Source organism: Triturus cristatus, chromosome 3_1 (genome assembly GCF_964204655.1).
Source record: "Triturus cristatus chromosome 3_1, aTriCri1.1, whole genome shotgun sequence".
Lineage (NCBI taxonomy): Eukaryota > Metazoa > Chordata > Amphibia > Caudata > Salamandridae > Triturus > Triturus cristatus.
The window spans coordinates 931,934,096-931,959,925 of record NC_140583.1 but is presented as its reverse complement, the minus strand read 5'-3'; the positions used below and the strand labels follow the sequence as shown (position 1 = coordinate 931,959,925).

Sequence of the window (25,830 nt, the reverse complement as noted above, 5' to 3'; positions counted from 1 at the left end):
TAACAGTCTCATGTTTTCAAAATGGAATCATGTTTCATGCTAATTATTCACAACAAAATCCCAGTTTTTACTCCTTTATTAGATCTTGCCTAAAAGACATGGCAGAAAGTTTGACAAATTACGGAGCGCTTAGAGCCCGCCCACTTACCGCTAGTTGACTTTATTATCATTCTCTCTTTGCTTGCTTTTTATTCCCCAGCTTTTGTAGGTTTTACTTCCTCCTCTTGTGTTGTCCCTCCCCTGGAGCATGGACGCATTAATTACTGTTATATGACTGTATGCAGAGGCATAAAGCTACCATAGAGAAACCTGATACACTATGGGAAGGAGGACAAGATTTTAGAGTTCTTACTTATATGGGCCAGGCGTCTGGGAAAGGTTGTTTTAGGCTACGTCTCTTTTAAGGACGCTCTACCTTTTTCACTTTAAGTGTTGCGTATAGGTTGCGTAGGCGTTACCCTGTAGGTCATTGTTTTTTGGGGCATCCTAGTTGCCGTAGCCTAAATAACTAAGCACTAGACATGCACGCACGTGTTAGCCTCTAAGAAATATATATGTACAATCCTAGCCGAGGTATTGCCAATGTTCAAAATGCCGTGTGCCGCCTCCTTGGCAAGCTGAAGGCTGAAGTATCCGTTTAATACCATCATCCACAAGCTCCCAGTAAAGTCTGCTTTAGCTCCGCCCCTGGGACCGTCACGATTGGACAGGAAGCTACAGCTTCGCTAACTTTTATTGGGCGGTTATGCCGTCAGTCTTGGGATGCTGCTTCTGTACTTCCGCGTTCAGGCTGCACATTCGGAAGACAGGTTTAGTGCTCAGTTGAACAAGTGGTACTGGTGCAGCAGAGGTGACTGTCCGCCAGCTCCCAGAGCCAAGTTAGGCGCACGCAAGAGAGAGGAGGCGGTGGCTTCCGGTGAGAGTAGTGAAGCAGTGCCCGCGGGGCTTCCGTGTGAGTACCCTCAGCATGCCCACTGTCTATACTTTATACCATATATACCCAAGGTGTTGCTGTCACCATGTTCTTCCCAGGGTACGACAACTCTGTTCGCCACTTGCTGTGACCACGGCTTGTCATCCCGGCAAACTGTTGATCACAATGCCAGGGCCAGTGCTGTGCTCAGGCAGGATTTCCTCTACACCAAGCACAAACCTGCGTTCATCCCGCCTCTGAGCCAGGCCAGGTCTCTGTCACTGTCCACAACCAATGGCTAGACCCACCCCCTTTGTCAGATTCTGAGTCTAGCCACGAATATGCTTATTTCATGATCAGCCCACGGCACGTGCCTTACCTAAACAAGCTTCAGGTAGGCACCTTATCCAAATGAAGTTAAGATCTCCAGCCAAACCACCCTGATGATCAGCATACATACTTAAGGGGTAGTACACCACCACCTGGCCCATCGCTGTTGCCAACCACCGTTCTGCCCCACTCCTGTCAACTTGTCCACTGGTCTCCATAGTGTCTCAGCACCATCCTACAGTCGGTGTCTTGCGGCGATGCTGCCCACTTTAACATGTTGCCACCGCACTGCCCATTCCATCGCCACCTAAGGTGGTGACATATTTACTGTGAAATTCAGTGTACATTGAACCATATTTCTCTGACAAATGTTGAAAAGTTCTGTTTTGGTGGGCTCACTTGCCAAAACAATTTTAATGAAACTTACATTTTTAACTGTATTACGCACTACAAACCTGATCTTCTCAAAGCGCACCTCCCCTTTTCAATTAGTCTTGTTTAAATGAGTCCGTATTTCTGATTGGTATTGATTGATTGATTGTTAAATATACCTTTTCTACTTAGCAAAAGTTAAGTGTTGTGGGAGTACCAATGTAAATTATCCCACAGCGAGCTAATCAAAATATTTGTGTATAATGAGAGGAGTGACTGGACCCCACCCTGTACCGTTGGAAATTGCAAAATGTTGGCACGTGTGACTGGGGCGAAGGGCTGCACTCCTGTTTGTAAGGCGCGTGCATTTTGAGAAGCACACAGCGAAGCAATTCATAAAAGCACGCTTTTTTTTACTTTGCCAAGGAAGAAGAGAACAATTTTCCAACCCCCGGTACTCACTTTAGCCTTCCCGGTTGTCATCTTTGCATTTGTTCTTTGTGTAAAGCAACATTTCTCTTTCAAGTGTAAGTGGGCACATCACCAGCTGGCACTGGTTTCTGTGTTCTTAAGGCTCGGGTTAGGCTAGATGTGTACTGAGCACACGTGAATTTGGAGAGACAGTCGATGACTCATATGGCCATGTTTTATGAGGAAGTCACTTATTGTAAATTGTGAAACTGATTTCAGAACTACTCTTGGCCGCAGGGTCGATTATATTGACTGTTGTTAGTGCTTACATAAAAGTTACGCATGATGCCAGACTATATAGCGTCTTCTTCGGTTTCAGTGCCTGAACTTTAGTAAACGGCGTACTGAAGTGTTTTTATTGTGTGGACCGTCTGCTTTATACAGGAGTATGTTTAAATTACTTTTTTGTGTGCATACCACCTAAGAATAACTGTTAAGCACAAGGGATTCATTTTAAGCAATGCTTGTGCCAGGTCTCCTGTCAACTGTGGGCTCATGGTGGGTTGGCTCTGTACCAAAACCACTCTGCACAGCCTGCACAGTGGCAGTTGGCCGCATTGTCTGGTCTATGACCAGACTTTTCTCTTTATTTTCATTTTTTTACATTTTATTTAAATGTGAGACTTCCGAATCTCCCACACATTCCCCTGCAGTGGAGTCAGTGTGACCCCCAACCTCTCCTCCATGTAACTAAAACATTTTTTTCAGGACTTGGGGAGCTGCAGCATGTCTTTCAATGTTGCTGCCAGAAAATCACATCATTCAGTACTGCAGTACAGCCATAAGCGCGGAAACTCCCTCAGCCACCCAGGATGGCTTTTATTTGGTACAGTGTGAAACCCTCAAGACTCCCATGGGAACAACTGGCCAGATATACCTAATATTTTATATGGGTTAGCTCCTTCATGCGTGTTAGACCTGGCATTTCTTGGCGCGATTACTCCTGACTTTTTGCCTCTACCTCCTCTATTTTTGACTGACTTAGATGCTTTAGACACTTTTCCTCTGCTGATCAGTGTCAAAGTGCAAGTGCTCCCTGTATAAAGGGTAATGGTAATTGGTTGTCCATCATTGGTATGTTTGCCTTACTAGTAATTTTCACTATGTGTGGCAGGGCTGGCAATGCAAATGCTACTAGTGGGCATGCAGCACTAATTGTTCTACCCACACCAGTAGCCTTAAAAAGGTAACTCTGGCTTGCCATTGCAGTGCCTGTTCCCAGTTTGTTAAACTGCCCTGTTGTATGACAAGTTCACCCACTTGCCAGACCTCACCCTTCCCTTTCTATGCACTTCAGACACCCCTGTGGTAGGCCCAAGGTACCCCCTGGGTCGGGTGCCATGCATGTGAAAGGTAGGACATGTACTAAGGTGTGTACTATGTCCTGCCAGTGAAATAATCTCCATTTCGTTTTTTTACTGTTGAAAGGCCATCTTGCCCATAGGACAGAATGGGGAGGCTGTGTAATATGTTTTCCAGCCTATCTTCCCAAAGGCTTAAGATGGAAAGATGAAGTTTAGTATGCCTGAACTCACAAGATAATAACACATCTTTTTTATGAAGGTGGTTTTTGCATTTTGTTTTTAGAAGACACTCCTTTAGAAGTGGCTGGATTTTTGTGCTCTAACATTTCTGTGTCTCTCTGTCTGGCTGTGGATTGACTGTCTGGATTTGAAAGCGATAGGATCTGGGGAATGTCTTGACCCAGGGGAGGAGGTGAGACAGCCACAGGCTGACCTGCATCTGGAGTGTAGGGGAAGGCGAAGCCCCTAGAGATGAGGCCTGGGTTGCTGCTATAAAACAATTGTCCCATCTCCTGCTGAGTGATTGAGAATACAGACCCCCACTAATCAGAGGAAGAAAGGTGTCACTGACAGGGAGGCACCTAGAACTGGTTGGAACAGGGCTCAGTGCCCCCTGAACACAAAGACTTCAAAGCCATTGAGGGGTATAACTATGAAGTGTGAACAAGACTGGAGATACTTCGTAGTCAAGAGGACCTTTGCCAAGGAAGAAACAACTGAATATACTGAAGGATAGGACTGACTCTTTCTCTGTGTTCTGCGACTGGTCTGCAGTTTGCTGTTTTAACCAAGGAAAGGCTAAAGGGACTTTGATGTGTCCCCCTGCTTGAAATGACTTTGCTGTGCTGTATCCTGAAGTAACTTAACTTATCCCCAAGGGCCCGAGGTGAGCTGGTTCCCTGTTGCGGAAACACAGGAACACAAAAGTTTCCATGAGAGTCTCAGCGGAGCTGTGTGTGTGCATTTGTTGCAGCCTGAGACCCTCGTAAGGTGTGCCCTGTGATCGTGGGCACCTTGAGTCCACGCAAGGATCAGCGACGCGGTGTGCGTGTGCTTTTTGCAACCGGAACCCCTTTGTGAGGATTGTCCAGTTATCGTGTGCACCGGAATCCAAGTGAGTCTTATTGACACTGTGTGCGTTGGGCACCGTGAGACCTTTGTGAGGATTTGCCTTGTTATCGTGTGCACCGGAGTTAAAGTGAGTCTCAGCGGCGCTGTGCGCGTGATCTACGTGCAGCCTGAGACCTTCGTGTGGAGTGCCCAGTGATCGTGCACCCGAAGTTCAAGGAAGTCTCAGCGACGCTGCGTGTGCTCTGTGGCAGCCTGAGATCTTTGTAACTTTAGCAACCCGGACCGACAGCCCCGAAGGAGCTGAGCCGCCGGCCCAAGCCCGCCGTTGCCAATTCACAAAGATTGCATCGGAGGCCCAGCCGCTGGACGAGGAGAGGAGAGTGAGTTCGCGCCCCTGAGGTAACGCGTGTGGGCTCCTGGGGCGGGATACTGGCTCGGTGGGAGACGATCTCTGCCTCTCTCTCATTCCGGCAGCGCGAGCCTCTGCTTCAGCTCGTATCGCGGCCCGTATTGCCAAGGGAATGTCAATGTCAATGTCAAAGATTTTTGTATAGCGCACAAATCACCAGAGGTCGCAGGGCGCTGGAATGGCAATACAGGGGCCTGAGTGCAGAGCTGCACTTTTTGATTACATCGTATCTGTGTTGGGGCAACTGTTGAGAGTCTGACTGCAAGTCAGAAGGAGAGGTGGAGAGACCGCCTAAGGCACAGTGATCGGTGCCTTAGTGTTTTACACATTATTCCATTACTGCATAACCGAGTACCTGACTGTCGTACTACACATTGCATCATTTCTGCATAACGAAGTACCTGATTAGTGTATGACGCATTGCACTGTTTCTGCATAACGAACTACCTGATTAGCGTATTACGCATTGCGTTATTCCAGCATAACAAACTACCTGATTAGTGTATTATGCATTGCCTTACATCTGTATAACGACGTACCTGGTGGTTGTATTACGCATTGCATTATTTTACATTGCAAAGTACCTGATTGTCGTGCTACGCATTGCATTATTTTTACATCGCAAAGTGCCTGATTGTTGTGTACGCATTGCATTATTTTTACATTGCAAAAGTACCTGATTCTCGCATTACGAGCTGCATAACATGGTGTTAGGATTAGAGTAGAATGTTTAGAAGTGCTCATTAATATCACCAGAACTGATCAGAGCTAGCTGGCCTAATAACTGGCCAGGAGGAATATTACCAATACGCATATGTTGGATTTATATTGTGTGGTCTTATCGTATATCTTTTTTTATTCTCTTTATACTCATTTTATAAAACTCGTGTGGAGTCTATTTGTGGCGTCATCATTGGGTTACTGAGCGTGGTTGCAAATACTTTACACAATTGGCTTGAAGATAAGCCTGGCTGCTCGTGCCAAGCTACAGCGGGGGTATCTCAGAAGGTGTCCTTCCTTTCCCTGACGTTGGAACGCGGGTACCTACCTCAACCAACCAGGGGATTTGAACCCCGGTTCTAACATTTGGTGGCAGAGGTATGGGATTTGAACCTGGGTCTAACAATGCCCAACCTGATCCCCCTCAGTAAATGCTAATTTCTTGAAAATAGCTGCTGAATGTATTTATACCAAATCACAAAAAGCACGCTTTCTGAGTAAAGTTCAAATTTGGCACAAAAAAAACTGGTGTAATTCTGTTTAGGCATTTTGTTTTGTATTTGAGAACAAAATCTCCTATGGGAATTAACATGGGGAAATCACCCCCCCCCCCCCCCCCCACACACACACACACACACACACTTTCTTGGTGCCTGCTTGGCAAACTTCCCATTAAGTGGCCAAAGCAATTCAAATTTCTTTGGGGAAAGATTTGTGCTGATTCATCAAATGATGCCAAAGCTATTGGCAAAAAAATGCCTGTCCCATGGAAACTCCGTCGTAACTATAACTACATAGTTCTGACTGACAATGTGCATTGGCTACACAGGGTGCAATCATTAGTTCATTAATTGCTTCTCATACTTTAAGCGAGTCAGATTTGTTGAACGTGCACTAAATAAATATATTTAAGAAACTGGACAATCTGCTGACTATACTAGTGTGGGCTGGCTTCCACAGCCCGTTCTTAATTTGTAAAATAATAAGTATCTGTGCCCAGCGTTTTACTCAGAAGCCCATGCTGGTGCTATTAAAAGTTGAGGTTGGCAAATTCAAGGCTATCTAGTCTTGATTCCATCTCATGCTTCTTTCACCTGCCAGCATACACTATCTGCCATTTTATCCTTCACACCTGCAGGTTCTATTTCATCCTTGCTTTATCCAATTTTCATTGGTTTTCCAACATTTTATTCCTCATTCTTTCCCCTTTGTTTGCTTTTTTTCTCTTGTTCTGCTTCAAACCCTAATGAATAAAAAATAAATCCCAGCCCCTGAAATTGAGTGCCGTTAGGCTGCACCTGCAGCCACTGGCTAAACTTAAGCACTACCTATAGCAAAGTAAAGAGGGAAGTATTGAAACTTCAAGATGTGTTAGATTGAATGAAGGAGGCTACAAGGTCCTGATAAGCTATGACAAGGGAATTATGGCGAGAGGACATTTGGCTAATTGCTGCTTGACTTAACTGCTAACGACTTCCTCTCTTTCTTGGTATGAGTATAATCAGCAAAACTGCTGAAGTTGATCCATACAGTAAGTTTGAGAGTTACTCAATTTGCGAAACAAGTGCCACTCTGGGTTCTCGCTCCTGTGATATGGGAATGTCAAAATTTTAAGGTGGTATATTGCTGGTCAATCTATTTCAGTATGGGAAGTTTCTAAAGCTTCAAGGTATCTGGGGAGTGTTTATAGTTACAAATGTAAACTTATTATTGAAATGTCAGATACTTTGGATGGACAGTTAAAGACACGTAGAGTACCTTTCCAGACAAATTAGTTGAGCCTGAGGTGCTGGTGAAGAGTATGATGGGTTTGGCACATGGTAGTAAACATATCAATATGCCATTTAGAGCATTCCAGTTGTACATGATAAACCTAGTGCAGGAGATTAAAATGGAATGGCATAGGACCTGAGAGTTAGAATTTAGTAGTAGGGAAGGAAGGGGAAGATGGGTATGCTCCTTAAAACAGTATCCTCAAATGCTAGATTCGAACTGTTGCAGTTCAAGGTTTACAGAAAACACCTCATGACTGTTTCTGAAGCGTAAGGACGAATTGACTACATACACTAGCTTCAAGGTCATTAGTTACAGGAATAACAACCCACCACCAGCTGATGGTACAGGAAGGCAACTGAAACTGCCTAGAAAGATCATGCCTTGAATCCTGCACAGTCTAACATTCTAGAAACAACTGCACAGCCTGCAGCATAAGTAACAGACATGGCACGTAATGGCGTCTCCCCTTCAACAAAACAGAGCACACAAACATAAACAGAAAACACCATACTTACTCAAAGCAAGCCACACTTTTTTTTAGTCAAAACATGTATCCAAAGTGACCTACTAGAAAAAACAAAAGGCAAAAGTCCTAACGCAGTTTAACAGTACCTTACATGCACTTTGCAAACCTTAGAACTACATCTCTACGTCTCCGCCTTCTGAACAACCTTTGACTGTTCCCCACCATCTACAGTACTGCCATAGACCCAACCCCCATTCATACGACTTTCACTGATCTCTCAAATGTCCGCTAATCCCTGCAGTGTATTCTCACAGCTTCCGAACTTGCCTTATTCACCCTGACTGCACTTCTGAATTTAGAATCACTAAAGCCTTAATTTCTGTTTAACTGTCTAAACACTTCCTCGTCTATCCTAGGCATGTTTATGAACCTTCTTGATTCCTTCTCAACACTTAAAACAGTGAAACTCCAGTGGTAGAATGCAATGTGTCTTGTGTGTCTTAAACTCCCACAGTTTACACCAGACTTCCTGCTCAATCTTGAAACCGTTCACAATACTCGAATACAATTGTCTTTCTAGAAGTCACTTGAGTTGGGGATGATGTAAAGCAATCTAATAATGTTCGAAACAAAACTTGCTAAAACTACTTTGTATGTCTGTAGAAATAAATTGGACGTCATTATCAGATGCAGATTCATCCGGGAAACCTTCCTACACAGATACATATTTAAAGAAAATAATCCATAGGCAGGGTTGGATTCAGCAACAAACCTTAATTTCTATCCACTTGCTATAATAATTCACCATTACCACTGCAGACGTTTAATTAAATTGTAAACTAATGAAAGGTCCAATGAAATCTACCACCAGTTAACACTGTGGCCTATAAGGAAGCACTGCTTCCTGTAAAGGTGCCACAGAAGTTAAGTTGCATTTCACTGGTTGCACTAACTTCATAGACGGTCACTGGAATTCTGAAGAATTTCTGCACTTGGTTAGAGGTTGACCCAAATGTTCCTCATGTCTTTCATCCGCTATCTTTATGCGCAAAGTTGTAGGCAGTAGAAATTTATTATATAAAATATTGTCATTAACAACGTTTAACTCATCCTTAATTTCTGTGTAGATCTATACATTCAGAGGTACCATTCTCTCACCTGACCAGCTTTAAAAGTACAAAATAATTTTCCTGAATTGTTGCTAACCAATCACATTTAGTTATTCCTTCTCCTTTTCCCACATCAGTCACTTGTCAATCATTCTTTTTCCTCCATCTCACTCCCCAACTCCTTTTCATACTTGACTGACAATCATCATAGGCAGTCAGCTAAAACATTTCTCTCACATGGAATTACTTTAACATCCAACTGATACTGCAGGATGGGGACTTAATGAAAGCGGGGCGCTATGCAGGGAGGAACACCGCAGACTGCGAAAGAAGCCCATTGCCGTGTCCTGAGATCTTCTACTGGAGTCTTTCAAAGCACTAGACAGTCTCACTCTACCCGCACATAGATGACGCACAGGGAGGCACGACTGGGCGTTAATACTGACCCAAGCCACATACAGAGCCATACCCTGGTTGAACTATGGTACTAGGGCTACGAGGAGCTAGTCATACCCGATCACACTTGCCTATCTCCCAGAAATAGCACACTAGTGTTTACACTCCATGTCATCTATTATTGGCGCACAATATAGACTAGATAGGAAGTCTCCCCTCTTATTTCTTTACTATCTTCTACTGGGAGCGCACTCGTTGGTTGGTGGGTGGGGGTGTTTGTTGATATACTGCTGCAATAGTTAAGCATATTATGATTATTGCACTGTTGCTTTATCCATCGCCCGCACTGGACCAGCTTTTACTACCACTGTTTTACTTGATGGTTCATCTATATGTAAAAAGATTTCTACTGCTATATACCTTACAACAGTAAAAAGATTTCTACTCCTATATACCTTACAACAGTGTATCTGGTATTCCTAACTCTGGGTTCGGACTGTACATAAATGCCGCATTGTCTTTGTGCCTTGGAATAGTTGTAATCGCAAAAGTATCAGCATCGTGATTTCAGAACAGTTTAGGATTAGGGCATTCCTACCGCAAGTGGTAATGTGGCCAGAGGCACTCTATGCTTCAGGTATATATTGCTCTGGTTTGGTTTAATTTATGCAACAGCACAGCAGTCACATATGTATGTGAAACGGAGTCATTTTAAATTTGGCCTTACCGGAAGCCTTTAAGGCATGTTTACAGGCCATATGTCAGTTATAACCGTGCTTTAGCCAGTCTTCCATTAAAAACTGTTTTAGTTGTAAATTCATAATGCAATTTGAAGTCAAATTTGCATAAAACTACGAGAGTTACAATATATTGGATGGAGGAAAAGTAATCTACAACAGCCATGATTAGCCCTTGGTGAATCTCAACCCATGTATCTGAAATCATGTGGCTCAAATATTCAACTTTTTTATTCTAAACATCACCATTTCTTTTTTTGATAAAAGCTGTTCTGTTGTGAAAATTTTTCAATACCTCTTCTAAGATGTCATCATTTTCCTCAAGACTCTTTCCAAAATGGAGGAGTTTGTTCTAGAATGTGACAAACACAAGCTATCCCTTTAAACACCTGACACCTAATCCTCTGAAAAACACAAAGTACCAAAGCCAACCCAAAAGTGAACCCACAAAACTAAAATGAGACCAGAGGATATACTTGCGCAGTATGGTGAGATTGAGAATCTAGTTCTACCTGATGGTACTCTGACACCAAATCAAGTTAACAGAATTTCATCATTCGGACGCAATGGATAATAATCCACTCAAATTTGGTTTCAAGGCTGCAAAGTCAATACACACTCAACTTTTTTGTTTTGTGCTTTCTCCAAGGCAGACAACCATAGAATTGGTCAAAAAGGCTTCATAATGTAGTATTGACATATCCTATTCACTGTTTTTGTATGTGGTATTTCTATAGAGCGAACTTAGTTAAAAGGCAGCAGAGAGCTGTAGGATCAAAGACAAGCATCAAGTCAGTGAGTAATTGGAGAGGTAGCAGGTTTGTTGACCGTTAATGCATTGTGATGTATTATTCTATACAGAGATGCGTCTTCAACTCTTTCTTAAATTTAAGCAGCATTAAGGTGGCCCTAATGGATTATGGGGATGTTGGATGAGTAGAGGGAAAAGGCATACTGTCTTGTTTTATCTTTTTGTCTGCTGTCTGATGGTGTCCTGTCTGTGCATGTGCTAAGAACCACCAGATAGGGTGAGCCTGTCTGCAACATATGCAGGGGTGCTGGTCATGTTGGCTTTAAAATGATTCAGCTGGATTTGTTGATGGTTTGTGCCGGTAAGTGGAGTTAATGGAGTTCCATCAGAATAGGAATATCCTTTTTCTTCAGGCCTTAGATGAGACATATTTTGGCATGTAGGATGCCCTTAAAAGGGTTCCAGTGTGGAGTTTGGGAGGGCATAGAGCAGGGTATTACCACCATTCAGGTGCAATATCACAAGGTCATGAAAGCAGTTCTGAAGTTGTATCCTGGAAGAAACAGTTTGACTTTCTTTAAAGGAGAGAGCTGCTGCCAGCCCGTCTTTGTTTAGTTGGCAATGTGTTCTTTGACAGTGAGGGTGGTGTCCAGAGTGAATCCAAGTGACTTGACATTCGCTGAAAGTTGGGTTTCTAAACGGATAAGGTTCATGTAGTTGAGCCAGGTTTGTACTATTTCTTGTTTGGTGTTATTGGCCAGAGGAGTAGCCAGAAAGTAAAGTACGCCCCACTTTTAACCCAAGGTCTGATGGCACCAACAAAGCAATGTATGTGAGCCGTTACCTCCCCAGAAGATCTCCCTTGACTCATCCATCCATGAATTGATCTACTCATCCTTTCACCCTTCCATCCCACCACTGGTATCCACCATTAACCTATATATTTTCTCATCCGTTCATTCGTTCAACCATCACTCATTTTTTTTCATTATTACATCCATCAATTGGCCATTCCTTCCATTCATCCATACAGACATCCATCATCTATGCTTGCCTCTATCTATAGCCATCCCTCTACACATCAATCGTTTGGCTATCCATCCATCAATACAGACATTCATGCATCCACTGATTCTTTTGTCCTTTCATTCACCTAGCCATCATCCATGAATTCTGATTTCTGTTTACTTTACTTTCCAATTTCCATTTAATATGCCATACATCCTTCCTCTTAAATTACCAATTGCTTGGCTATCATTTCACCCATCACTCCACCCATCCTCTCAGATTTCCATTTTTTTTACTTCCATTCTTCAATCCATCCTCTCTGATCCCATTCACTCTGCCATCCTTTCAATCCATTCACCTATCCATCCTCAGATTTCCATTTACTTTGTCATCTTTTCATCCCCCTTATCTTTTTGCCTACTTGTCCCCCCATCCTTTTTGCTGCTCGTCCCCCCCCATCCTTTTTGCTGCTCGTCCCCCCTATCCTTTTTGCTGCTCGTCCCCCCTATCCTTTTTGCTGCTCGTCCCCCCCTATCCTTTTTGCCGCTCGTCCCCCCCCCCATCCTTTTTGCTGCTCGTCCCCCCCCATCCTTTTTGCCGCTCGTCCCCCCTATCCTTTTTGCCGCTCGTCCCCCCTATCCTTTTTGCCGCTCGTCCCCCCTATCCTTTTTGCCGCTCGTCCCCCCTATCCTTTTTGCCGCTCGTCCCCCTATCCTTTTTGCCGCTCGTCCCCCTATCCTTTTTGCCGCTCGTCCCCCTATCCTTTTTGCCGCTCGTCCCCCCTATCCTTTTTGCCGCTCGTCCCCCCTATCCTTTTTGCCGCTCGTCCCCCCTATCCTTTTTGCCGCTCGTCCCCCCCCATCCTTTTTGCCGCTCGTCCTGCCGCTCGTCCCCCTATCCTTTTTGCCCCCTATCCTTTTTGCCCCCTATCCTTTTTGCCCCCTATCCTTTTTGCCCCCTATCCTTTTTGCCTCCCCTATCCTTTTTGCCCCCTCGTCCCCCCTATCCTTTTTGCCCACTCCCCCCATCCTTTTTGCCCACTTGTCCCCCCCTTGTCCTTTTTGCCCACTCGTCCTCCCCTTGTCCTTTTTGCCCACTCGTCCCCCCCTATCTTTTTTGCCCACTCGTCCCCCCTATCCTTTTTGCCCACTCGTCCCCCCTATCCTTTTTGCCCACTCGTCCCCCCCTATCCTTTTTGCCCACTCGTCCCCCCTATCCTTTTTGCCCACTCGTCCCCCCCTATCCTTTTTGCCCACTCGTCCCCCCTATCCTTTTTGCCCACTCGTCCCCCCTATATTGCCCACTCGTCCCCCCCTATCCTTTTTGCCCACTCGTCCCCCCTTGTCCTTTTTGCCCACTCCCCCCCCATCCTTTTTGCCCACTTGTCCCCCCCTTGTCCTTTTTGCCCACTCGTCCTCCCCTTGTCCTTTTTGCCCACTCGTCCTCCCCTTGTCCTTTTTGCCCACTCGTCCCCCCCTATCTTTTTTGCCCACTCGTCCCCCCTATCCTTTTTGCCCACTCGTCCCCCCTATCCTTTTTGCCCACTCGTCCCCCCTATCCTTTTTGCCCACTCGTCCCCCCTATCCTTTTTGCCCACTCGTCCCCCCTATCCTTTTTGCCCACTCGTCCCCCCCTATCCTTTTTGCCCACTCGTCCCCCCCTATCCTTTTTGCCCACTCGTCCCCCCTATATTGCCCACTCGTCCCCCCCTTATCCTTTTTGCCCACTCGTCCCCCCCTTGTCCTTTTTGCCCACTCGTCCCCCCCTTGTCCTTTTTGCCCACTCGTCCCCCCCTTGTCCTTTTTGCCCACTCGTCCCCCCTTGTCCTTTTTGCCCACTCGTCCCCCCCTTGTCCTTTTTGCCCACTCGTCCCCCCCTTGTCCTTTTTGCCCACTCGTCCCCCCCTTGTCCTTTTTGCCCACTCGTCCCCCCCTTGTCCTTTTTGCCCACTCGTCCCCCCCTTGTCCTTTTTGCCCACTCGTCCCCCTCTTGTCCTTTTTGCCCACTCGTCCCCCCCTTGTCCTTTTTGCCCACTCGTCCCCCCCTTGTCCTTTTTGCCCACTCGTCCCCCCCTTGTCCTTTTTGCCCACTCGTCCCCCCTTGTCCTTTTTGCCCACTCGTCCCCCCTTGTCCTTTTTGCCCACTCGTCCCCCCTTGTCCTTTTTGCCCACTCGTCCCCCCTTGTCCTTTTTGCCCACTCGTCCCCCCTTGTCCTTTTTGCCCACTCGTCCCCCCCTTGTCCTTTTTGCCCACTCGTCCCCCCTTGTCCTTTTTGCCCACTCGTCCCCCCCTTGTCCTTTTTGCCCACTCGTCCCCCCCTTGTCCTTTTTGCCCACTCGTCCCCCCCTTGTCCTTTTTGCCCACTCGTCCCCCCCTTGTCCTTTTTGCCCACTCGTCCCCCCTTGTCCTTTTTGCCCACTCGTCCCCCCCTTGTCCTTTTTGCCCACTCGTCCCCCCCTTGTCCTTTTTGCCCACTCGTTCCCCCCTTGTCCTTTTTGCCCACTCGTCCCCCCCCTTGTCCTTTTTGCCCACTCGTCCCCCCCCTTGTCCTTTTTGCCCACTCGTCCCCCCCCTTGTCCTTTTTGCCCACTCGTCCCCCCCCTTGTCCTTTTTGCCCACTCGTCCCCCCCCTTGTCCTTTTTGCCCACTCGTCCCCCCCCTTGTCCTTTTTGCCCACTCGTTCCCCCCTTGTCCTTTTTGCCCACTCGTTCCCCCCTTGTCCTTTTTGCCCACTCGTCCCCCCCTTGTCCTTTTTGCCCACTCGTCCCCCCCTTGTCCTTTTTGCCCACTCGTCCCCCCTATCCTTTTCGCCCACTCGTCCCCCCTATCCTTTTCGCCCACTCGTCCCCCCCTATCCTTTTCGCCCACTCGTCCCCCCCTATCCTTTTCGCCCACTCGTCCCCCCCTATCCTTTTCGCCCACTCGTTCCCCCTATCCTTTTTGCCCACTCGTTCCCCCTATCCTTTTTGCCCACTCGTTCCCCCTATCCTTTTTGCCCACTCGTTCCCCCTATCCTTTTTGCCCACTCGTCCCCCCTATCCTTGTTGCCGCTCGTCCCGCCGCTCGTCCCCCCTATCCTTTTTGCCCCCTATCCTTTTTGCCCCTATCCTTTTTGCCCCCTATCCTTTTTGCCCCTCATCCTTTTTGCCCCTCATCCTTTTTGCCCCTCATCCTTTTTGCCCCCCAACCTTTTTGCCCCCATCCTATTTGCCCCCCATCCTATTTGCCCCCCATCCTATTTGCCCCCATCCTTTTTGCCCCCATCCTTTTTGCCCCCATCCTTTTTGCCCCCATCCTTTTTGCCCCCCATCCTTTTTGCCCCCCATCCTTTTTGCCCCCCATCCTTTTTGCCCCCCATCCTTTTTGCCCCCCATCCTTTTTGCCCCATCCTTTTTGCCCCTCGTCCCCCTATCCTTTTTGCCGCTTCTCCCCCTATCCTTTTTGCCCCCTATCCTTTTTGCCCCCTATCCTTTTTGCCCCTATCCTTTTTGCCTCCCCTATCCTTTTTGCCCCCTCGTCCCCCCTATCCTTTTTGCCCACTCCCCCTATCCTTTTTGCCCCTATCCTTTTTGCCCCTATCCTTTTTGCCCCTATCCTTTTTGCCTCCCCTATCCTTTTTGCCCCCTCGTCACCCCCTTGCCCTTTTTGCCCACTCGTCCCCCTATCCTTTTTGCCCACTCGTCCCCCCTATCCTTTTTGCCCACTCGTCCCCCCTATCCTTTTTGCCCACTCGTCCCCCCCTATCCTTTTTGCCCACTCGTCCCCCCTTATCCTTTTTGCCGCTCGTCCCCCCTATCCTTTTTGCCGCTCGTCCCCCCTATCCTTTTTGCCGCTCGTCCCCCCTATCCTTTTTGCAGCTCGTCCCCCCTATCCTTTTTGCCCACTCGTCCCCCCTATCCTTTTTGCCCACTCGTCCCCCCTATCCTTTTTGCCCACTCGTCCCCCCTATCCTTTTTGCCCACTCGTCCCCCCTATCCTTTTTGCCCACTCGTCCCCCCTATCCTTTTTGCCCACTCGTCCCCCCTATCCTTTTTGCCCACTCGTCCCCCCTATCCTTTTTGCCCACTCGTCCCCCTATCCTTTTTGCCCACTCGTCCCCCCTATCCTTTTTGCCCACTCGTCCCCCCTTGTCCTTTTTGCCCACTCGTCCCCCCTTGTCCTTTTTGCCCACTCGTCCCCCCTTGTCCTTTTTGCCCACTCGTCCCCCCTTGTCCTTTTTGCCCACTCGTCCCCCTTGTCCTTTTTGCCCACTCGTCCCCCCTTGTCCTTTTTGCCCACTCGTCCCCCCTTGTCCTTTTTGCCCACTCGTCCCCCCTTGTCCTTTTTGCCCACTCGTCCCCCCTTGTCCTTTTTGCCCACTCGTCCCCCCTTGTCCTTTTTGCCCACTCGTCCCCCCTTGTCCTTTTTGCCCACTCGTCCCCCCTTGTCCTTTTTGCCCACTCGTCCCCCCTTGTCCTTTTTGCCCACTCGTCCCCCCTTGTCCTTTTTGCCCACTCGTCCCCCCTTGTCCTTTTTGCCCACTCGTCCCCCCTTGTCCTTTTTGCCCACTCGTCCCCCCTTGTCCTTTTTGCCCACTCGTCCCCCCTTGTCCTTTTTGCCCACTCGTCCCCCCTTGTCCTTTTTGCCCACTCGTGTCCCCTTGTCCTTTTTGCCCACTCGTGTCCCCTTGTCCTTTTTGCCCACTCGTGTCCCCTTGTCCTTTTTGCCCACTCGTGTCCCCCCTTGTCCTTTTTGCCCACTCGTGTCCCCCCTTGTCCTTTTTGCCCACTCGTCCCCCCCTTGTCCTTTTTGCCCACTCGTCCCCCCCCTGTCCTTTTTGCCCACTCGTCCCCCCCCTATCCTTTTTGCCCACTCGTCCCCCCCCTATCCTTTTTGCCCACTCGTCCCCCCCCTATCCTTTTTGCCCACTCGTCCCCCCCTATCCTTTTTGCCCACTCGTCCCCCCCCTATCCTTTTTGCCCACTCGTCCCCCCCCTATCCTTTTTGCCCACTCGTCCCCCCCCTTGTCCTTTTTGCCCACTCGTCCCCCCTATCCTTTTTGCCCACTCGTCCCCCCCTATCCTTTTTGCCCCCATCCTATTTGCCCCCATCCTATTTGCCCCCATCCTATTTGCCCCCATCCTATTTGCCCCCATCCTATTTGCCCCCATCCTATTTGCCCCCATCCTATTTGCCCCCATCCTATTTGCCCCCCATCCTTTTTGCCCCCATCCTTTTTGCCCCCCATCCTTTTTGCCCCCCATCCTTTTTGCCCCCCATCCTTTTTGCCCCCCATCCTTTTTGCCCCCCATCCTTTTTGCCCCCCATCCTTTTTGCCCCCCATCCTTTTTGCCCCCCATCCTTTTTGCCCCCCATCCTTTTTGCCCCCCATCCTTTTTGCCCCCATCCTTTTTGCCCCTCGTCCCCCTATCCTTTTTGCCGCTCGTCCCCCTATCCTTTTTGCCCACTCGTCCCCCCCCTATCCTTTTTGCCCACTCGTCCCCCCTATCCTTTTTGCCCACTCGTCCCCCCCATCCTTTTTGCCCACTCGTCCCCCCTATCCTTTTTGCCCACTCGTCCCCCCTATCCTTTTTGCCCACTCGTCCCCCCCTATCCTTTTTGCCCACTCGTCCCCCCCCTATCCTTTTTGCCCACTCGTCCCCCCCCTATCCTTTTTGCCCACTCGTCCCCCCCTATCCTTTTTGCCCACTCGTCCCCCCTATCCTTTTTGCCCACTCGTCCCCCCCCCTATCCTTTTTGCCCACTCGTCCCCCCCTATCCTTTTTGCCCACTCGTCCCCCCCCCTATCCTTTTTGCCCACTCGTCCCCCCTATCCTTTTTGCCCACTCGTCCCCCCCTATCCTTTTTGCCCACTCGTCCCCCCTATCCTTTTTGCCCACTCGTCCCCCCCTATCCTTTTTGCCCACTCGTCCCCCCCTATCCTTTTTGCCCACTCGTTCCCCCCCTATCCTTTTTGCCCACTCGTTCCCCCCCTATCCTTTTTGCCCACTCGTCCCCCCCTATCCTTTTTGCCCACTCGTCCCCCCCTATCCTTTTTGCCCACTCGTCCCCCCCCTATCCTTTTTGCCCACTCGTCCCCCCCCCTATCCTTTTTGCCCACTCGTTCCCCCCCTATCCTTTTTGCCCACTCGTCCCCCCCTATCCTTTTTGCTGCTCGTCCCCCCCCTATCCTTTTTGCTGCTCGTCCCGCCGCTCGTCCCCCCTATCCTTTTTGCAGCTTGTCTCCCCTATCCTTTTTGCCCCTATCCTTTTTGCCCCCTATCCTTTTTGCCGCTCGTCCCCCCCTATCCTTTTTGCCGCTCGTCCCCCCCTATCGTTTTTGCCGCTCCTCCCCCTATCCTTTTTTCCCCCTATCCTTTTTTCCCCCCATCCTTTTTGCCGCTCGTCCCCCCTATCCTTTTTGCCTACTCGTCCCCCCTATCCTTTTTGCCCACTCGTCCCCCCTATCCTTTTTGCCCACTCGTCCCCCCCTATCCTTTTTGCCCACTCGTCCCCCCCCTATCCTTTTTGCCCACTCGTCCCCCCCTATCCTTTTTGCCCACTCGTCCCCCCCTATCCTTTTTGCCCACTCGTCCCCCCCTATCCTTTTTGCCCACTTGTCCCCCCCTATCCTTTTTGCCCACTCGTTCCCCCCCTATCCTTTTTGCCCCCCTATCCTTTTTGCCCCCCTATCCTTTTTGCCCCCCTATCCTTTTTGCCCCCTATCCTTTTTGCCCCCCTATCCTTTTTGCCCCCTATCCTTTTTGCCCCCTATCCTTTTTGCCCCCTATCCTTTTTGCCCCCATCCTATTTGCCCCCATCCTATTTGCCCCCATCCTATTTGCCCCCATCCTATTTGCCCCCATCCTATTTGCCCCCATCCTATTTGCCCCCATCCTATTTGCCCCCCATCCTATTTGCCCCCCATCCTATTTGCCCCCCATCCTATTTGCCCCCCATCCTATTTGCCCCCCATCCTATTTGCCCCCCATCCTATTTGCCCCCCATCCTATTTGCCCCCCATCCTATTTGCCCCCCCATCCTATTTGCCCCCATCCTTTTTGCCCCTCGTCCCCCTATCCTTTTTGCCGCTCGTCCCCCTATCCTTTTTGCCCACTCGCCCCCCCATCCTTTTTGCCCACTCGTCCCCCCCCTATCCTTTTTGCCCACTCGTCCCCCCCCCCTATCCTTTTTGCCCACTCGTCCCCCCCCTATCCTTTTTGCCCACTCGTCCCCCCCTATCCTTTTTGCTCACTCGTCCCCCCCTATCCTTTTTGCTCACTCGTCCCCCCCTATCCTTTTTGCTCACTCGTCCCCCCCCTATCCTTTTTGCTCACTCGTCCCCCCCCTATCCTTTTTGCTCACTCGTCCCCCCCCCTATCCTTTTTGCTCACTCGTCCCCCCCCTATCCTTTTTGCTCACTCGTCCCCCCCCCTATCCTTTTTGCTCACTCGTCCCCCCCTATCCTTTTTGCTCACTCGTCCCCCCCTATCCTTTTTGCTCACTCGTCCCCCCCTATCCTTTTTGCTCACTCGTCCCCCCCTATCCTTTTTGCCCACTCGTCCCCCCCTATCCTTTTTGCCCACTCGTCCCCCCCTATCCTTTTTGCCCACTCGTCCCCCCCTATCCTTTTTGCCCACTCGTCCCCCCTATCCTTTTTGCCCACTCGTCCCCCCCTATCCTTTTTGCCCACTCGTCCCCCCTATCCTTTTTGCCCACTCGTCCCCCCTATCCTTTTTGCCCACTCGTCCCCCCTATCCTTTTTGCCCACTCGTCCCCCCTATCCTTTTTGCCCACTCGTCCCCCCCTATCCTTTTTGCCCACTCGTCCCCCCCTATCCTTTTTGCCCACTCGTCCCCCCCTATCCTTTTTGCCCACTCGTCCCCCCCCTATCCTTTTTGCCCACTCGTCCCCCCCTATCCTTTTTGCCCACTCGTCCCCCCCTATCCTTTTTGCCCACTCGTCCCCCCCCCTATCCTTTTTGCCCACACGTCCCCCCCTATCCTTTTTGCCCACTCGTCCCCCCTATCCTTTTTGCCCACTCGTCCCCCCTATCCTTTTTGCCCACTCGTTCCCCCCCTATCCTTTTTGCCCACTCGTTCCCCCCCTATCCTTTTTGCCCACTCGTTCCCCCCCTATCCTTTTTGCCCACTCGTTCCCCCCCTATCCTTTTTGCCCACTCGTCCCCCCCTATCCTTTTTGCCCACTCGTCCCCCCCCTATCCTTTTTGCCCACTCGTCCCCCCCTATCCTTTTTGCCCACTCGTTCCCCCCCCTATCCTTTTTGCCCACTCGTTCCCCCCCTATCCTTTTTGCCCACTCGTTCCCCCCTATCCTTTTTGCCCACTCGTCCCCCCCTATCCTTTTTGCCCACTCGTCCCCCCCTATCCTTTTTGCCCACTCGTCCCCCCCCTATCCTTTTTGCCCACTCGTCCCCCCCTATCCTTTTTGCCCACTCGTCCCCCCCCTATCCTTTTTGCCCACTCGTCCCCCCCTATCCTTTTTGCCCACTCGTTCCCCCCCCCTATCCTTTTTGCCCACTCGTCCCCCCTATCCTTTTTGCTGCTCGTCCCCCCCCCTATCCTTTTTGCTGCTCGTCCCGCCGCTCGTCCCCCCTATCCTTTTTGCAGCTTGTCTCCCCTATCCTTTTTGCCCCTATCCTTTTTGCCCCCTATCCTTTTTGCCGCTCGTCCCCCCCCTATCCTTTTTGCCGCTCGTCCCCCCCTATCGTTTTTGCCGCTCCTCCCCCTATCCTTTTTTCCCCCCATCCTTTTTGCCGCTCGTCCCCCCCTATCCTTTTTGCCTACTCGTCCCCCCTATCCTTTTTGCCCACTCGTCCCCCCCTATCCTTTTTGCCCACTCGTCCCCCCCTATCCTTTTTGCCCACTCGTCCCCCCCTATCCTTTTTGCCCACTCGTCCCCCCTGTTCTTTCGTCCCCCTTTACCCCCGCTCATCCATCCTTTCACTTACTCATGCATCCACACGTCCATCCTCCTTTCCCTTGCTTATTACCCTAGCTTTTTTTTTTAGCAATAATTATAAGCTTTTATCTGTCAAATTGTAGATAAAAGAGGTCCATTAAGAACCCTACCCCCACTGTAGCTGGTATAGTGGGGGATCACAGCACCCCTGATCTTCACCAATAATATTAATTCTACCTTGGTTTGTGTGTTGCGCTTTATCTTTGCTGAATTATTCCTAAAATGGAATTGTGCATTTGTTTTGTCGGTGTCAAGATGATTATTGGGTGCATCCAGTTTGGAGATTTAGACCACCATGGAGACCTTTCAAGCAGGAGATCTGGTTGGGTTGCTCCTAAATAAACAACGAAAGAGGCCAAAGATTCAAGAGCCGACGAGAGGAGTCACTCTTGTTTCTAATAGAACCCTCGCTCACCAACCTAGTTGGTGACATGCTTCATCATAGGGTTCCCACCAGAGAGGCCGAGTACCCCTCTGGTGTGCTATGACGCCTGGTTACAGCGGAGCGGGTTTTTGTAATTTCGTGAATGTGAAAAAGTGATAGTACAAAAATTACTTTTATTCGCACAGCAAGAATTTAATGGTGGAGGAATAAGGTAAAAGGTAAAAACAGTGTGGTGGATGTTGTAGACTGGGTAGATTGACCAGTTACATCCTGTGATATAACCAAAACAATGGTCTACATGTTTCAGCCTCCTTAAGCTACTTGTGAGGCTTTCGTCAGGACCAACTGCCATGGCGGTATACGCACTTTAAGGTGCACCCTAACCTGAGGCTGTGACAAAAAAGGGACAGAATAACTTATGGTTGTCGTTGTACCTTCAAAAAAAGTTTTTTAGAAGGCAGATCAATCCGCAAGACAAAACAAATAGAAAGACAGACAAATCACATGACAATTATGTACAATAGTATAACCACAGGAATCGCCAAATGAGTGACAATGCTCATGTTGCCATTAGTGCTCTTCGAAGTGTAGCCATATCAAGTCTCAGCTAACAGCTAGTAATGACAATGGTGCGTGAAGGCTAGGCACCAGTCATGGTTGCCAAATAGGTTCCATGGTTAATTCCCAGGGAGGTGATTTAATGATGTCAGTAATTCGTGGCATGAGCGCGCTTTTAATCCTGCACGCTGACTTGGGCATTGCCAGTATATGTAAGCTTATATACATAGAGTGAACATGACTAATTGAAAAGACACAAGTGATAGTAAGGCTCGTGAAATCTGAAATGAAACAGGAAGGCTAAATTCAAGATGGAGACCAAGCATACTTTAAGTGTAGGAAAACCTTACACCATGGATCCTGGCGGGGGGCGGTGGCTTGTAGTCACACACTGGGAACACAAAGGGTGAATAACATCTCGTTACTACAAGCATAGCCATTATGTTACCTGCAGTAGCTGAGGAGGTGCATAAGTACTCACTCCGTCAAAGCCAGACACCCGTTTGGCACCTAGAGACTCTCCTCACGAGGACCCCGGGGATGGTGAGTTTCCTGTCCCGCGTGTTTTTAAAAGAGTATTGGCTGCATAGGACGCGTGCAGTCTTTGTCACGGTTCTGATGACATTAGTGCGTTCACGCACGCGTCCATCGGACTCCGGAAAGGGCTGCAACGCTAACCCACCTAGTGTAGGTCAAGTGTTGAAAAAGATATAACTTTATTGTGCGGGAGTTATCAATCATTACAAAACAACGGGAATGATTGGAGCACGGTTTAAAAACAGAACAAATCTACCCTTTTAGGATCGCTATCGACAGAAAGTCTACTTGAAAGTAGATTGCCTGGAAATGGCCCAGTGAGTTGTGAGTAAATAATACAATTTAGGAGTTGACAATCATTAGAAAACTAACCGGAATTATTGAAGCACGGTTTAAAAACAGAACAACTTGTCCTTATTTAGATCGCTATAGGGAGAAAGTCTACTTAAAAGTAGATTGTGTGAAAATGACACAATAAGTTCTGAATAAATGGCACAGTAAGTTATTGTCACCCCTGAGGCATGGCCGTAGTACCATGGTTTATTTATACGGGGAAACTAGCTGGAAAAGTAGATGAAGTGTACCACAATTAAGTAATGTGTTTCAGGATCATAAATTGCCATGATGGTGGAAATACAAAAGCAGATCCCAACGGTCATTAACGTTTTAGCACAGACCCCCCGGATATGTTGTCAATGAGTCCCTGTTTATGTGTTGAAAGATGATACACCCACCGCTGTTCTTTTTTCGAACGTCGTAGCACATCAGAGGGGCACTCGGCCTCTCTGGTGGGAACCCAATGATGAAGCATGTCACCAACTAGGTTGGTGAGTGAGTTCTTTTCGAAAACAAGAGTGACTCCTCTTGCCGGCTCTTGGATCTTTGGCCTCACTCTTTCTTTGTTTATTTATGATTTTCATTAGGGGGACCAAGAGTGGCTCCATTTTCTCTTTCCCCTCTCTGTCTTTTTGATTGATTATGGGTTGTTCCTAATCCAAAATCCTGACCAGGAATTGTGTGTAATTACTTCTAGCTCAATACTGCTGGTACATATATTTGAACAGGACTCGCATGTATGTGTTGTACTTTCCTTGTGTCCCCGGTAAGGAGCCTGCTGGGCTGCAAAGGTCTGATTGGCTCAGTTGATTGGCAATTTAGTTTGAGACAGACACTAAGTTGTTGGTAGCTTTTTTTCTGTATTTATGCTGTATCGTGGCATTCCACATTGGAAAATTGTTAGGGGGCTGTGATTGATAGGAGGTGGATAGGATTTTAAACACCATGAAGTTTTTCATCTTTTTTTGTTTTTAAACAGAGTTTTATATAGCGCGAACTTGGCCCGAGGGTACCGGGTATCAGAGCGCTTTACACAAGCACCAGTTGTTACATGAGGACATATATTTAGCTTGCGGTGGTAATTGGGTTTATGTGGTTAAATAAATTCACCAGTTGTGGCAAATGATGACAAAGGGTATTGTCTAGGTAGTATACTCTCGTGTATAATTTGCTGTGGATAATAACTTGATGGGTTGGTTTTAATATTGATTATACTGTAATTGCTTCATTGTTTTTATTGGATAAAATTGTATCTCATTGTGTTAAATTTGAGAAATTGTTTTTATGAATTTTTAATTATTGTTGTATTAATTTCAAATATTTGTGCCAATACGTAACAAATTCAGAGGGGGGTGGGTCTGGTTTATTGGACCTGAATGAATGAGATTCAGAGTGCAAGTGAGAATTAATGTGTGGATAATTAATCCTCCTAGAGGACACTTCTGTTTGAAAATTTCGTTTGAACCCCAGTCCTTTGGGTTGCCAATGGTTCCTCTCTCTCTCTTTTTATATATCCTTTTCTAATATTGGTCTGTATTTATTTATTTGCTCATTACTTCAGTCTTTTCTGTACAACACACATACATCAACATATGGCAATTTCAACAAAATATTCAGCAATTGCAAAATTTTTCATATCATGAATTGTCCTCTTGAAAATATTTAGCCATATAAAATATCTGCAATTAGTCCCTTGAACTCATTCCATCATCACTTTGATTCAAAAGCGTAGGAGAAACAAGTAATTTCTCCTTAGAGGATTTGATTAAAATAATGGCTTTTTACTGGAGCTGGAAATTCAATAATACTATGAATTAATTATTCGTAGTGATTTGAGGATCCGCAAATGTGTGGAGGACCCTTCTTCTTGTGGTCCACTTATTTAGAATTAATCACTCTTCTTGAAGGAGAGCTGGAGACCCTCTTAATGTCTCTATTTAGCATTGTAGCCCCTAACCCCCCCCCCCCCCCTTCACCAAACTAAGCCAATAACTGTTGGATATATTCTTCAGATCTACATGAACACTTTTCCACCCAACGTGTTGATGTAGCGGCAATTTGTTTTGCGAGATCTTCATCAGGACTGGTGTAATCCTCATTAATCCATATTATCCTCTCCATAACTGAGAGACTTAATCATCATTTCAAGAATATGAACCATTATTATCCATAAATCCACCGTTTTATTGAAAAAGTAATATCCTGCTGTAATAAACTTTAAATTCAGTGACTTGGCTCTATAGAAACGAATAAGACCTCTATCGATATGTTATTCCCTCATGGAGAGGAATGACTTTAACTCTTGGGGCTTGTTTGCTTACATGCGCTTACCTCTCCATTAGGTGAATCGTTTGCCCTTGTGCAGAGTAGAGACAGTCTTGTGGGAAATTGAATCTCGTAGCTTATACTAATGATTTTGACACCCAGTCATTAATGAAAGGTTCATCTTTTGAATTGTGGAGGATAGAATATGACATAAGCATTTTATTTAGTTCCAATAAATGAGGAAAAGGGAGGACTATGCATCATTCCAGGATCACTTTATGGGAGAACAAAGTTGGCAGGCCAATTTCTTCTGTGTGTGTGTGTGTGCGCATTGACTTCCCGTGTCAGAATGTCTTCAAGAGTGTCCTGTTGCCTAGTCAAGCTGAAGAATCCAGGAAGCAGCGTTTTCATTCCAGTTAGGAAGCTTCCCATGACATGCTGCCAAGATTGTACTTGTCAGCAGTCTCAAGCACTGTTTTGAAGAGTCTCCAGACATTATTAATCCTATGTTCCTATGCCCCTCTCCCCAAATTGTGTCATGATGATATGCAACTTGTATATTCAGATACACTTCTTAAATGAATTGCCAGCTATGATTTATGGCATATACTTGAAAAAAAGTTTTTTAATGTTTTTATTGGCATTTAATTATGTAGAGGGCATTTCAATACATACAATGAAACATTTGGACAATAATTATCATTTCTAATCTCTTTTGGAACATAAGCAATCCTTTTGCCTATTCCCACCACGTGTAATCAGATGAAATTCTTAGCCTCTACATACAGCCCTCCCACCCTCCCTCTTCTGTGTCTGAAGTCTACCTATAGTCTAGGTTTGATTCCTACTTCCGGCGGAGTGTGTAAGTCACTAGTCTATTCTCTATGGATTGTTCCCAATACCAGAGTTTGGAGGCAAAGGAGCTCCAGATTGTTGCGTTTCCCTTAGGTCTTTGA

The 25,830-nt window shown here is 47.6% G+C and overlaps 1 protein-coding gene across 1 annotated transcript in view; it reads left to right on the top strand.

The window, feature by feature from the left end:
• The first annotated feature begins 704 nt into the window (after positions 1–704).
• The window catches only part of GPD2 (glycerol-3-phosphate dehydrogenase 2), a 927,571-nt gene continuing 902,445 nt past the window's right edge, over positions 705–25,830 (top strand). The window contains exon 1 of the mRNA XM_085645519.1: positions 705–952. The gene's annotated coding sequence lies outside the window, so the exon portion shown is untranslated. The remainder of the gene's footprint in view (positions 953–25,830) is intronic.